Below are 16427 nucleotides of genomic sequence, written 5' to 3'. Positions count from 1 at the left end.
TCTTTCCCTGAAGACCAAACTTGATTTACTTTGCTCCCTCTCCTCTAGCCACTGATTCTGGACAATATTTTCATCCTGCTTTGTTTGTTTCCCTCTTCCATCTATTTCCTCCTCATCTCCCTGAACTCCCTACTGTTCACCCCCTGCCTTCTAATCGTCCTCCCTCTGCCCCAGTCATTCACTCATACCCCCTCCCTGTTCCCCTCTACCCCTTCCTATATCCTCCTTTGCCCCTTCCCCTACATCCTACTCCCCCCTTCCACTGTCCTCCAACACCTTTCCTCCACCCCTACTCACTTCCCTCACCCTGACAAACCTACATCTTTCCTTCTCATTATCCACCTCTTTTCCCCTGCTATCATCCTCTTTCCCTCCTTTCCTTCAAATAAAATCTGGTCTCACGTATTGCCTCAGATGAGTTACGAGGAAAGATTGCAGAGGGTAGGTCTATTTTCCTTAGAGCATAGGAATTAAAAGGGAAGATGATTGAGATATATCACATTTCAGTGTTGTGGATGGGACTATAGGAATCTTTGCCATGTGTCAAACGTGAAATAAACTAGTGGACAGATTCAGGGTAAAAAAAATACTTTTTCACCAAGAGAGTGGTGAGTAACTGAAAAATACTGCCTAAAAGAATGGTGGAAGTAAAGTCACTGACTCAATTTACAAAGTATCTAGATGAGCACTTGGAATGCCTGGGCATAGACAGCTACAGGCCAAGTGCTGGAGCATGAGATGAGTATGGATGCGGCCAAATGGCTGGCTTGTTTCCACTCTGTATGTATCTATGATTCTTTTTGACAGTGGACTGAAGCCAAGGGGCAGGGTGGCTCCCACTCATCTTTCTTGGCCACGCAATGGAGATGTGAAGATGGGGATTGTACTATTTTTGATTAGGATAGGCAAAGTCACTTGAAACACAGAATCTAAAGGTATGCACAAGAATGAGAGGTCAATGATTGTGTGTCTTTGTTTTTGATTGGATGTAATGATTGGTTAGTTGATTGTGGGGTTCATGACAAATATATTATTAAGCAACATTTGAAGTGTCCAGCAATGAGTATTGTTTTTTTCTGCTCAAGTTGCTTTGTAAACTGATATGGCTGATAGGGATGCATTGTAATTACATCAGCACATGCCTTGCAGCCGTTATTACGAAAATAGCTGGAATGTGATTTGCAGTGTTTCGTGCTAAGATTGGTGGTATCTACAAATGTTTCCGTATTAAGCTTTATCCTGACATGTTGCAATGGTGCCAAAAGATGCATGAAGTTTAAACAGAACAAGAGCAGAGCAGTCTATGAGAAATGTACGTGCCAAGGGAACACATTATCTTATTCATTGAATGTTAATGAAGTGTTACCTGCCCCAATGCATTTCGTTGTCTCTGTACTGTACACTGACAATGACAATTAAAATTGAATCTGAATCTGTTATGCTGTTCTTAATGTGACCTGATTATGATTTATATTACCACTATCTGTTTAGTGTTTAACTTAAGGACTTCATTGAAAGTTGTATCAGATCTTGATTGGTTTTGACAGTTGAGTGTTCTGAATTGGAATGCACTTGGCTGTTTTCTTTCACTGGCATTACTTCAGTGACAAACACACAGAGGGCAAATGTCAGCTACTAACATTCAAAGTTAGTTACAGTTCATTCATTATGCTCGAATGTGAAGAGGCAGATGGAAATTTGAAATAAAAAGGGGAGATATTAAAAATCAAGACCTCATTGGCCTTGAAGTCTTAATTCTGTTCTCCCTATAACTGGAATGCCTTGAAAAGATGATATTTTTATTACAGTTTTTGAGAGTTTTGGAACTGGATGGATACGATTCCAATTCTAGAATAACCTTCACCTTCAAATTCGTTAAACATGGATGAAAGTGGTTCTTATTATTCGCTGCACAGAAAAAGAGACGGTGCAGTGGAATAATTAATTCAAAGGAGAGACTGGACTTGCGGGAAATATGGCCCAGGCTTACAGCCAGCACGGAGAAGCAGCGCTGGTGTCCCGTCAGTCCAGGCAGGGCTTTAGGTTAACCTGGCGAGACAGGCAGAGTTGAGCTGCATTTAGCACTGGATTGAACCTCCGAAGCCTCGCGCGTGTGTGAGTGTACGCATGCCCGCGTGGCCGCCAAGAAATCGTGTCCCCCCTGCCCCCCCGCTCCACTCCGCTCCATATTTTGATAGCGATTTCAGTGCCTGAAATGTCATCTATCCTTTTTCTCCAGAGATGCAGCCTGACCTGTGGAGTTGCTCCTTCACTTTGTGTCTAACTTTGGTATAAATCAGTATCTGCAGTTCTTTGTTTCTACTTTGTTTCTCCTCTCTGGTTTGCCTCCGGGCATTTGTCCTCCCTAATGGACGAGCAGGTTTACGACATTGGCAGCTTTGTCTGCGCTGTATACTCCACTGTTTGGATTCATTCATGTAAAAAGGCCACAAGTTGTGACTCTAGGTCAGCAGGAGGTCCAGGCATTGCCTGGGGGCAGTGATTGCAGAAGATCACTTCATGCTGCTCTTCATGGGTCACATTAATACCATTCACTATTTGCCCAGCTACATAAATTCAGACCTTATTCACATCTCTCCGCACTTTAACTCCCCTTCCCATTCCCACACTGATCTTTATGCCCTTGAGCCTCTTCCATTTGCGAGGGTTTGGCCACACTCAAATTGGAGGAACAGCATCTCATATTTCGCTTGTACTGGGAGCTTACAAGCCAGCAGTATAAATATTGATTTCTCTAAATTCAAGTAACCCTTGCACCCTCTCTCCGTCTCTCTCCCACCCTAGTCGTCATACCAGTTTCACTGTCGTACTGTTGCGTTTCACTGTCTGTATAACTCACCTATTGCTTTTCTCCAGAGATGCTGTCTGACCCTAAAATTGTCTCTCTAAACTAAACCTAAAATTTAATATCTTCTAATTTAGATCTTCTATAAGCCTGGGGGAATTTCACGTTCGTGAAAAATATAGTCACATCGTTGGGGGGCGGGGGGGGGTGATACGTATATATTGGCCTGGAACAGGATGACAGAGAATACCGGGACATCACTGGGTGTTTCGTCATTTTAACACTATACAGAGAGTGGGGGAAAGGAATAATTGGCGATAAAGTCTCCCATTGATTAGACCCTGACGTACTTGGGGCCCAGCATGTACATCTTGAGCCAAATCCACCGGAGCTTATTCCAGCCGCCTCTGAGAGTTTGTGGTCTTCCGCAGAGCCTGACCGTGGAGGAACTGCAGATACTGGTTTAAACGCTGCGTTGCCTCTGCTGCAAGCTCTACACGCCTGTCCCGATCTTCTATATAGGCACAAAAAAATATAGTGGAGTAAGGAACTCAGAGAATACGGGACCATCAGACAGCGATCTTTGGAGAGGTACATCTGGAGGACTTTTCTGGAAGGGTCGAGACCAAAAAGCTGGAGTCTTCAAACAGCTTCCTCAGAAGGGTCTCATCCCAAGACATCACCTATTCACTTTCTCCAGAGATGCTGCCTGACCCAATGAGTTACTCCAGCTTTTTATGTCTATCGTCATGTTAAAACCAATTATTAACAATGATGCAACAGAGCACTTAAAAATATTAAAAATTTAACACAATTATAATAATTCAATTATTCAGAGATTAGATTAAAACATTCAATACACCAGCCTTAAGACTGTGCTCCCAAAATTCAAGCAATATGTGGATTTTGAGACCAGGGGAGAGAACATCTTGGACTTGGTTTACACCAACACTTGGTTTATACCAGAGGCTTATAAGGCAGCCGCCCCCCGCCCTCACCTGGGCCACTCGGACCACATTTAAGTGTTTTTAACACCAGCCTACAGACCTCTGCAAAAACAAGTCAGAGCGGAGAGAAAACACACCAGGGTCTGGACAGAGGGAGCAGCCTCAGCACTCCAGGATTGCTTCCTGCACACTGACTGGAATGTGTTCTGGACATCAGCATCCTATGATGACCTCATCAACATCGAGGAGTACGCAGACTGTAACCAGCTACATTGCTAAATGCACCGAGGATGTCACTATCATTAAAACCTTCACTGCACGTGGAAATGAAAAGCCATGGATGACAGCAGAGGTGCGCTCGCTGCTGAGGGCTCGTGATGCAGCCTACAGAGCCGGTAACACAGCCGCTCTTCGATCTACCAGGACTGCACTGGAAAAAGGAATCAAGGCAGCGAAACGTGCCTATGCAGAGAAAATCCAGGGACACCTCTGTGACACAGGAGACACCAGGAGGATGTGGAAGGGAATCCAAATACTGACGGGGTACAAGACAAGGCAGCAGGTAACCGACACGGACACTTCTCTTCCAGATAAACTGAACAATTTCTTTGCACATTTTGATGCAGCAAACACCACACCCAAGGGGAGAGCCAGCCCCTCCTCACAAACTGACCAGCCAGTCCTGATCATAGACTCAAAGGACACACGGAGAACCCTGTCCAAGGTCAACCCGTGGAAAGCAGTTGGGCCCGACAATATCCCAGGATGTGTGCTCAAAGAATGTGCTGATGAGTTAGCAGATGTGCTAACAGACATCTTCAACATCTCCCTTAGTCAAGCCATTGTCCCCACATGCCTCAAAATTTCCACAATAATCCCAATAGCAAAGAAATCAGTTGTGGCCTGCCTAAATGAACCCTGACCCCCATAGTAATTAAGTGCTTTGAACGCCTGGTTAAACTTCACATTACTGCCAGCCTCCCCTCATCGTTAGACCCCTTCCAGTTCGCCTATCGCCCCAACCGTTCTACAGAAGATGCCATCTCTACCACGCTGCACACAGTACTTACACATCTGGAAAAAAAAACATCTATGCCAGAATCCTGTACATTGACTTCAGCTCAGCCTTTAACACCATCATCCCAGAGAGAGTTGTGGAGAAACTAACCCTGCTGGGCCTCAACACCACCCTGTGTTACTGGATCCTGGACTTTCTGACAGAGAGACCACAGTCAGTCCGTGTTGGTAAGAACACCTCAGGCTCGATCATGCTGAGCACCGGCTCCCCTTAAGGCTGTGTGCTCAGCCCGCTGTTGTTCACACTGCTCACACATGACTGTGCTGTCAGATTCAGGGACAACAAGATTATATTATTCGCAGATGACACAACAATGGTGGGACTCATCAGTGGAGAGGATGAAAGAATGTACAGGGAGGAAATGAAACAACTAGTGGACTGGTGCGGCAACAACAATTTAGAATTAAACGTCGACAAAACAATGGAGATGATTGTTGACTTCAGGAGGGCGCAGCCAAAACACACACCCCTCAACATCAGTGGCACCACGGTGGAGAGAGTGGAGAGCATAAAGTTCCTCGGAGTGCAAATTACAGACAGTCTCACCTGGTCCAGGATCACCACTGGGATTGTCAAACGGGCCCATCAGCGACTGCACTGCCTGAGGAAACTCAAACAGGCCTCACTCCCCACCAACATCCTCAGGACTTTTTACAGGGGCACGGTGGAGTCTGTACTCACATACTGCATGAACACGTGGTAGTCCAACTGTAACAGGAAGGCTCTGCAGAGGGTAGTGAGGGGAGCAGAGAGGATCATTGGCGTCTCCCCACCCTCGGTACAAGAACTGTTCCAGAGCCGCTGTCTGAAAAAAGTTCAGAGAATTGCTAAGGATAAACTGCACCCCCTCCACACACACCTGGATCTCCTGCCATCAGGCAAAAGATACCGTAGCATCAAAGCCCGTACTACCAGACTGCTAAACAGCTTCCTGCCACAGGCTGTGAGGCTGCTAAACAGGTCACTCCACCTGATTTTGCTGCTTTGCACTGACAATTTAATAACTGGCACTGGCCACGCAAATCAGCTGCCCTGGACATTTTATGACTGTTTTTACTGTATTTTAGTGTTGCTGTTTTACCTGCTTATTAACTATTTATACTGTTTCATCAGGGACTGGATTCTTTTTATTGTTTTATTATGTGTGAAGTGTTTAAGTTTTATGTGCGATGCTCCGGTATTCCCCGGGAAACGTCTTCTCATTTTGCACTGTACAATTGTTGCTTTGCAAGATGACAATAAAGGTTGATTGATTGAAACAGGAAGTGGTCAAGATTAGACTTTTAATTATATAGAAGGCAAGGCAACTTTAATTAGGCAAGGCAACTTTAATTAGCCAACTTTAATTAGCCACGGCTACTTTAATTAGCCAAGGCAGCTTTAATTAGGCAAGGCAACTTTAATTAGGCAAGGCAACTTTAATTAGGCAACACAGCTTTAGCATTTCCAAACCAAAGGCAACACAGCTTTAGCATTTCCAAACCAAAGGCAACTCAGCTTTAGCATTTCCAAACTATATTTTCAAACCACATTAAGGGCACTGACAGGCCAGTAAAACCACTCACAGTTTATTAGACATATGTTCAATGTTATTCCCAGCTCAGACTGAGAGACCTGACCCTCTCGCTCCCCCCATCTTGCAAAGACTGATTGAGGCACTCAACACTTCCGGGTTTTATAGTCCCTCCGGAAGGGGTGTGGCCTTCAGGAGAAAGAATCTCAACATGTTTTAAGCGTAAGTGGCAGCGTTTTTTCTAAAATCAATATACAGAAAAACAGGAAGTGGTCAAGATCAGACTTTTAGTAATATAGATATAGGAACTGACACTATCATTAATATATATAATACGCCGGTACTGCACGCACCTTCGGCCCATCGAGTCGCCCTGACCAACCATGCTCTCACACTTACACTGTCTTGTACACTGGAGACACTTTACATTTATAGCCAAGCCAATTAACCTACAAACCTGTACGTCTTTGGAGTGTGGGTGGAGACCGGAGCGCCCGGTTTGTGTGTGTTCTCATTCTAGTAATGATGAAGGATGGAAAGGGTGATATACAATGGGAAGAGTAGTTACAATGGGCAACAACCAGGAGTTAGTTCCTGCTTGGTTTGAATTGTTAAAACTTTTTTCCCTCTTCACAGATTTGCTGAGCGTTCCCTCATTTTCTGGTCTAGTTACTGCAGCACGTGAGTTTTTTTGATACAGTGCATTAGTCCATAGAATGAATTGATTTATTGCATCGATTGGTCATCATTAACTTCCCAAGAGAGATACCTTCTTTAACTGCCGGCTGTATTCTGCTGAAGGTAATACTAGAAGTTGCTGGGTAAGGGCGTTCCAGGTTTTAGATCCGGTTCCCATGAAGAAAATGGCAATTTAATTCTGGGTCAGGGTATTGTGTGACGTAGATGGAATTAGCAAATCCCACTATTGCTGAACCTTTCATCACCTCACACCTTTTTCTCCAATTGACTCTTCCGCTAACTTGTTCAAAACCATTTATTGCGTACCTGATATACTGCTCCACAACTAAACTCCCACTGCCATCTTTGTCTTTCCATACACATACTTCATAAAACTGTCTCCATACACTTTACCACTGCTCACGGCACTCATTTGGCTGAATGATAACCAGAACCTTGTATGGACCATTAAGGGCAAATAACAAACAAAAAAAACAGGGCAGCACGTTGTGTACAGCGCTTGCAGTGCCAGAGAATCGGGTTCGATCCTGACTGTGGGTGCTTGGCTGTATGGAGTGTGTACGTTCTGCCTATGACTGCGTGGGTTTTCTCCAAGATCTTCGGATTCCTCCCACACTCCAAAGATGTACAGGTTTGTAGGCTAATTGGCTAGGTTAAATGTAAATTGTCCCCAGTGTGTGTAGGGTAGTGTTAATGTGCAGGAATCACTGGACCGAAGGGCCTGTTTCCGTGCTGTATCACTAAACTAAACTAAACTAAACAGAAAAACTAAGTTAATTTAACTGGAAGATCCACTTGTTGATTGTTTGCAAGGATACAGCATGGAAACAGACCCATGGAGTCCACACCGACCAGCGATCGTACCTTCACATTCGTTATGTTTTGTTCCATTTTCTCTTCCACTCCCTATACACTGGGAGCAATTTACAGAGGCCAATTAACCTACAAACCAGCAGATCTTTTAGATGTGGAAAGCAACTGGAGCAAACCCACATGGTCACGAGGAAAACATGCAAACTCCACACAGACAGCACCCAAGGTCAGGATAGAATCCGGATGGCTGGTGTTGTGAGACAGCAGCTCTACCAGTTGCACCGCTGTGCTACCTTGAATGATGAATTTTATTTTTGTAAGTTGTTCCCTGAGCCTGATCACGCCCCATGCCTAGGCCAGCGTGTAACCTTGGATTCATTACAGGGAGACATATTTAAAAGTAGCCAGCAACACAATGTGAGTCTTTCTTCATTGTCCTTCATATGAACCTCCCTTGCGGTCTCTGCTTAGTGCAATAACGCGGCACGTTGGCAAGCTGAAGCACACCTCCCCTCAATCGTATCTTCTCATTTAGGAACGGTATTTCTAAACATCCAACAATAATCAAAACTGATTGGAATCAGAACATCCGAGCTGTTGCAAAAGAGTAAACACGAACAAACCCACACGTGAAGGAAGTCGGAGGCAAATGCCTTTGATGATGAGTCTCAATGTCGGGTCACACATTAACTGGGAGAAGGATGGCACGGTGGCACAGCTGTAGGGTTGTTGCCTTACAGCACTTGCAGCGCCAGAGACCAGCGTCATGGTTCGATCCTAACTACGGGTGCTGTCTGTACGCAGTTTGTACGTTCTCCCCGTGAACTGCGTAGGTTTTCTCCGAGATCTGCAGTTTCCTCCCACACTCCAAAGACGTACAGGTTTGTAGATTAATTGGCTTGGTATACGTGTAATCTGCGGGGATCGCTGGTCGGTGCGGACTCAGTGGGCCGCAGGGTCTGTTTCCGCGCTGTATCTCTAAACTAAACTAAACTAAAAGCCATTGGGTCACTGGTTGCCTTTCTCACTGCCTGTGCAATAAAGCATTTTAAAACAGGAACATGTACAGGCAAACGCTGCTTTAAGCCGTAGATAGACACAAAAAAGATTAACTCAGCAGGACAGGCAGCATCTCTGGAGACAAGGAATGGGTGACGTTTTGGGTCGAGACCCTTCTTCAGACCCTGAAGATCCAGTATGAAGAAGGGTCTCGACCCGAAACGTCACCCATTCCTTCTCTCCACAGACGCTGCCTGTCCCGCTGAGATACTCCAGCTTTTATGTGTCTAAAACAAGCACATTTTGGAAATGGTCCCAGACTTAGTTCAGCTGCAGTTTCTCTGCTGGAATCATGACTAAATTAAAACCTGCTCCAATATTTGTTATTTGTCTGAGTGCATTATACATGATGAGCTGAAATAATAATTCTGCAGTACTTATTTGCCACACAAACCGAATAATCAAGCTCAAAATTAATCTGTCAGGATTTAGCAGAGCCTTGGGAAGGTTTATACACTCCAGCCAACGGGACATTCTGCACAATCTCAGTTAATTATAGAATCTCCAAGTCAAAGAAATTTAACCAGTGAATTCTCCCAGAGAGTTCTGGCAATGGATCAATGAAACACTATCCACTCTGTAATTAAGAAATAGTGTTTAAGTACTGTACAACACGGAATGAAAACAGCACTGGGATATAAGTACACTGGGAAAGATAATTTCCTTTGCACTGCTCATTCTGAATGAGAAGGACCACTACTGACTGAGTGCCATTTAATGACTGTGGGAGAATAGAAAGGTTAAAAAATCTTTAATGCAAACAATTTCTAGAGATATGGGATCCTAGAATTTGAATATTTAAAACGTCATTTGGATAGGTAGATGGCTAGGAAAGGTTTATAGGGGTATGGATCAAACAGAAGCAGGTGGGACTGGCATAGATGGGGCAACTTGGTCGGAGTGGGCAAGTTGGGCCAAGAGATGGTTTCCGTGGTGTATGACTCTGTGACTGGTGCATGACAATGGGCTAAAACTGTGCTGCTTGAGGTAGCAGAGCAAATGTGCCCCAAAACATTTGCACAAGGTTTTAGTGTGCACTCCACATTATGATTTAAGCACTTGGGTGGCACCCAAAACAATCGGGCCCGGGGCCTCCTCCATTGCCTGAGTGAGCACCACCGGAAACTGGAGGAGCAGCACCTCATATTCCGCTTGGGCAGTCTGAATCCCGGTGGCCTGAACATTGACTTCTCCAATTTCCGGTAGCCCTTGCTGTCTCCTCCCCTTCTCAGCTCTCCCTCAGCCCTCTGGCTCCTCCTCTTCCTTTCTTCTCCCCACCCCCACCCTGCATCAGTCCGATGAAAGGTTTCGGCCCGAAACGTTGCCTATTTCCTTCATTCCATAGACGCTGCCGCACCCGCTGAGTTTCTCCAGCAATTTTGTCTACCTTCGATTTTCCAGCATCTGCAGTTCCTACTTGAACACCCAAAACAATCTTTTCCATGTCAGTGCATATTGAGCATGAATAATTTCTAGATGCCTGTGTACCAGCTAACATGACCTTGCATTAAACATTCTGCCCATACTTCTTGAAAGCCAGCTGATTGCCGACTTCCACCATGACCAGAATGTTGGCTTCAAAGTCTTCATCCTGCACCATTGCAGTTTTATGCTTCGATGCTTGACTTTCTGGTGTAAAATCATTTTCATGTAATTGAGTATGAAAACCTTGGAAATATGGAAGGCAATAAGCCATTTTCCCTGGTTCAGAGTTCAAGAGTTGGAGCGTATTTATTTTATTTCCGGGATACTTCCTTTTTGACTGGCATGGCCCCCAATAAACTGAAGGTCCTCTTTTGATGCATATGCTTCCGTGATAATATTACATCTCCATTAGCTGTCAACGTCAACATGCTGTAATTGTTTTTGCAACCAAGAGCTTTACATGTGCACATTAGGAGATCATTTCTCACATAGAGAGGGAACCAGGGGAACCAGAGGACATGGTATCCTTGAACTTTTAGAAGGCCTTTGACAGGGTCTCACAAAGGAGGTTTATTGAAACGATCGGAGCACATGGAAGTGGTAGGATCCCATGGACTGTATCCGCTGTTCCAGGTGTAGACTCCTATATATCCGTGAGACCAAGTGCAGGCTCGGCGATCGTTCCTCTGAACACCTCCGCTCAGTCCGCCTAAATTTACATGGTCTCCCGGTTGCCAAACATTTTAACTCCCCCTCCCATTCCCACACTGACCTTTCTGTCCAGGGCATCCTCCACTGTCAGAGTGTGGCCCAATGCAAATTAGAGGAACAGCACCTCATATTTTGCTTGAGCAGCTTACAAATGGGGTGAATATGAATATTGACTTCTCTAAATTCAAGTAACCCTTGCTTTCCCTCTCTCTGCATCCCTCTCCCATCCTATTTCTCTGACCAGTCTGACTCTCTTCCTGATTAAATTTCACTTTGTACGCCTCGTTGTCACCTTCCCCAAGCTAACAATGATCTATTCTACATTGTCCTTGAACTTCGCCGTCCCCTTGGAAGTCTCGTTTTCACACCTTACCCTTCCATATCTTTGTGTCTCCCTCTCCCCTGACTGAAGAAGACAGGAGAGAGATTCTCAACACTGAAGATGAGCCTCGACCTGAAACGTCACCTATACCTTCTCTCCAGAGATGCTGCCTGGCCTGCTGAGTTACTTCAGCATTTTGAGTTGTAGACAAAAATGGTGGCAGAAATCTATGGCGAGAAGGAATAGGCGATGTTTTGGGTCGAGACCCTTCTTCAGACTATCTTTTGACATGAGTTATTGGATAGAACGCACAGAGTGGGAATAAATGGATCTTACCTACATTGACAATTTGTAACTTGTGGGGTACCACAAGGATCTGTGTTCAGTCCTCTTGGACATTCGCAAGCTGTATCAATGATACGCTGAGAAGACCGTTAGTTTGATTCCGACATTTTAAAGTTTGCAGGTGACTGTAAACTGGTTTGCTTAAGAATATAAAAACAAAGAACAGCAAATGCTGGTTTACAAAAAAAAGACAGCGGGTCATGCAGCATCTCCAGAGAACAGGGATGGGTGATGTTTTGGGCTGGGACCTTCTTCAGGCTGATTGTGGTGGGGTTGGGAGAGGGAGAAGAAAGCCAAAAGAGAGGAGGTGCAGGACAAAGCCAAACAATGAGAGATGGATAGATGCGTCTGAAGAAGGGTCTCGACCCAAAACGTCACCCATTTCTTCTCTCCAGAGATGCAGGTTACCTCACTCTGGCAATGGAGTAGGCTCAGGACAGAAAGATCAGTATTTCTGGAGCGCTAGTATGGGTATTGTGGGCTGAAGGGACTGGTTTCCAGAGATTCAAATTGATTCTTGGGGTGACAGCTCAGTCACACAAGCCTGATCTGCTGGCAGCTCACTCACAGCTGGAGGGCTAGCAGTTGACTCATGGTTATTCCTTGAAATTCCATTTCAAGCAGGGAGCAAGGCAATCAAATTCAAATGCAGTTTCCTACCATTTCAAGCAGGGTGCAAGGCCACCCAATTCAAGTGCAGTTTCTTAACACTTCAAGCAGAGTGCAAGGCCTCCAAATTCAAGTGCAGTTTCCTACCACTTCAAGCAGGGTGCAAGGCCACCAAATTCAAGTGCAGTTTCATACCACTTCAAGCAGGGTGCAGGGCTACCAAACTCAAATGCAGTTTCCTACCATTTCAAGCAGGGTGCAAGGCCACCAAATTCAAGTGCAGTTTCATATCATTTCAAGCAGGGTGCAAGGCCACCAAATTCAAATGCAGTTTCATACCATTTCAAGCAGGGTGCAATCACCATAAAACCAAAAACCACACAATGCCACTTCAAGTTCAGGGTGGACATTCAGGTGTTCAGTTGATTTAAGTCTGCAGTCGTGATGCTCACCAAGCCCCATCTGCAAGAGCCTGACCAAACCCACATTGCCCGGTTTTTATATCATTTCCCTCCATGGTGGGGCATGGCCTTCATGGCACATTGACAAGAGAGATTCTCAGTTTTTTTAAACACTACCACTTTTATTTTTCATTGGGGGAAAATCCCATGCAACTGATGACCATAAAACCACACAAAGTAAGATGGCCCACACTCACAGCTGTAAGTGGACATTCCAAAATCAAAATACAGTGCAAACAGGAAGTTGTCAAGTTTCCACCAACACCCATTTGCAGTGCAGAATTTCAAAGCAACCACCCCAACAACCATTTCAGTGCAGCATTTCAAAACCAAACCCACATTTTGCCCGTGCAGCATTTTAAAGCAATCCACCACCAACCCATCCCACCGCTGAAGATGTCATGGCCTTCTCCTGGGCCTGGCCAAGATTGAGAGGTGAGAGATTCTCAGCTCTACCCGAGCCAGCTGCCTGCCCCTTTTCACTTTTATTTTTGCATTGATGGGAAGGGAATACGATGAGTCTGTGGGGGGACTGAGTGAGTTCCGGGAAATCACTGGCTGTAGGGTGTAGTGTTTTATCCTCAATAATCATTGTATCATAATTGCAAACAGGAAGTTTATGGATCAAGTGTTTGTAACACCCATTTACAGTGCAGGCTTTTTTAAGCAACCACCATCAATATTATTTTTTAATATGCAGCAATTTTTTGAAGCAAAAACCCCACAAAAAACCAACCATTTGCAGTGCAGCATTTCAAAGCAACCACAACCAACTACCATTTGCAGTGCAGCATTTCAAAGCAACCACAACCAACAACCATTTGCAGCGCAGCATTTCAAAGCAACCACAACCAACAACCATTTGCAGTGCAGCATTTCAAAGCAACCACAACCAACAACCATTTGCAGTGCAGCATTTCAAAGCAACCACCACCAAATGAATCCGTCAAATTGAGATTATAACAAAAAGCAGTGATATTTATATTTTTGATTACAGAAGGGTCTTCTTCACAAATTACCTTCTTCACACTTTCTGAACATCCACTGATGTGGAGCTTGCCTTCATCATCTCCAAGGTCATTGACTAGCTGAGGGGAAGAGTTCTATCTTGAGATTAGAAGATCTGCACCTCAATCCTGGAGCTAATTTCAATAGAACAGCAGTGATCTCCACTGTACTGTACACTTCAGTGAAGAGGATGTCCTACAGCATGCACCTCAACGTATTAGAGACGACAGTGTGATGTATATGTAATGTAATGTAAATGCCAGTGCCCCTTGAGGCCAAAAGCAGAAGCTGGCAAATGTAACTGTGCCTCGTGACTGAGGTCAAGTAACCTTCCAGAAGTTTCAGTTGATTGCAGATTTCATGACAAGATATCGGGCGTGTATTCATTGTGCTAGTCACAATAACGTCTTAGGGAAGACGTTACATGGTGTCAGAGTAAAAAAAATGGAGCGACTCAAGCCTCCGGGACCACTCTCCAGGCAAGAAGAAGCATGAGAGATTGTGAGCTGAAAAAGAAGCAAAAGAAAAGGAAAACTTGGAGTCGAGGACAGTTAACCAGTCCCGATGCTCGGTCAATGGAAAAAGAGAGAAAAAAAAGTTTGGGAAAAAAAAAGCAGGTAACAGTCCAAGTTAAAATCCAAGCTTTCCCTGCCGAATATTCCAAATTTATTAGCAGTATAGAAGAACTCAAGGCTCTGAAAGCTCTGATCATACGTATCTGGACACAATAGAATCATAGAGTCAGCACGGAAACATGGCCTTAGGACTCAACTACTTCCCCTGCCAGCTCATTCCATATACCAACCACCCCCTGTGTGTAAGAAAATGCCTGTCAGGTTCCTATTAAATCTTTCCCCTCTCGTCTTAATCCTATGTCCTCTGGTCCTTGATTCCCCAACTCTGGTAAAAGACTGTGCATTAAGCATGTCTATTTGCCTTATGATCTTATACACCTCTATAAGATCACCCCTCAGCCTGCTGAGCTCAGGAATAAAATCCTAGTCTGGCTAAACTCTCCCCGTAGTTCAGGCTTTCAAGTCCTGGCAACATCCTTGTAACAATAAGTCACATTGTCTATTTGCCTGACATCAGGCTCATGAAACAAGTATTTTGCTACAAACCTTGTTTACTGGAGTACAAAGAAAATACTCCAAGTTTCCTAAAAAAACATCCTCATTAACTCAAAATCTCTTTGACTATTGACAATAGAGGAGCATTCAGGAAGGAACTGAGTATCTTAAGTAAATACAAGATGAAAGATCTGGGATCTTGCACTAAAAATGGAAGGAGCAAAGAGCTATCCCAACCCAACCGCTCCAGAAAGCACCTGTAGCAATCTGAAGATTCCACATAGATCCATTAGCCAACTCAGAACCAACAGACTGGGATTGCAAGTGGTCGGAGATCCGGGTTCAATCCCGACTATGGGTGCTGTCTGTACAGAGTTTGTACGCTCTCCCCGTGACCTGCGTGGGTTTTCTCCGAAATCTTCGGTTTCCTCCCACACTCCAAAGACGTACAGGTTTGTTGGTTAATTGGCTTGGTAAACTGACTCTTCATCCGAGCTTTCAGTCTTGTAGAATGCATAAGAAGCATCAGGACCTAACACAGAAACACTATGATCTGTGGATGGTCTCCCCCTACATAAACACATTGGCACACTGTTATCAAGGCAGTAATAGGACACCACTCCAAATTGAGGTGTACTGGGATTTTACCCAAGATTCAGTCGGGGTGGGACTTGGGGCGCTGGTTTGAATTTTGGAAGCATCATTTATAATTCTTCCCTAAATTAAATGGGCAAAACTACATCAATGAACTTTATATACTGTCGATCAGAATCAATGTGACTGATAGAGGTTACTTAGCACTTATCAAAGAATTTGATATTTTTCAAATGAAAATGTGGCATTTTTTGGTTTACATGTGTATTGGTTTCTTTTTAGGTCAATTTTTGTGCTCATTAGTGTGTCTGGCAATGGAATATTTTTATTTTTTAAAACTGCTTCTAATGGTCTAATTGCACACTTAATGCTGGTGTGAAGAAAGGTCTTGGCCCGAAACATCACCTATTCCTTCGCTCCATAGATGCTGCCTCACCTGCTGTGTTTCTCCAGCATTTTTGTCTACCTTTAATGCTGGGCATATCATGCTGCATAACCTAGCCATCAGCATAATAACCTCCTCACTCCCACAGTCATCCTTCTGATCTTTGTAATCGAGGTTGAAACATGACACCAATTTATGGTTGTTTCTATTTTAGGTTTATATTAGTAATAGAATGAAGAGTGGATCTTGTGGTGTGTCATTCAATAAGATCATGGCTAACTTTCTTGATTAGTACAGGTGTCAGAGGATATGGGGAGAAGGCAGGAGAATGGGGTTAGGAAGGAGAGATAGATCAGCCATGGTTGAATGGCAGAGTAGACTTGATGGACCGAATGGCCTAATTCTACTCCTATCATTTATGATTTTATGAATTGCAATAACAGCCGCCGCATCCACCGCCATGTTCGAGAGACATTACACACAGCTCTCCCTGCGGAATTCTCCAAATTTATTAGCAGTATCGAAGAACTAAAGGCTGATGTCAGCATGAGAGCTCTGATCGTACGTATCTGGACACAATAG

The sequence above is a fragment of the Leucoraja erinacea genome, chromosome 12, assembly GCF_028641065.1.
Source record: "Leucoraja erinacea ecotype New England chromosome 12, Leri_hhj_1, whole genome shotgun sequence".
In the NCBI taxonomy this organism is placed as follows: domain Eukaryota; kingdom Metazoa; phylum Chordata; class Chondrichthyes; order Rajiformes; family Rajidae; genus Leucoraja; species Leucoraja erinaceus.
Note: the sequence above shows the minus strand (reverse complement) of the source record.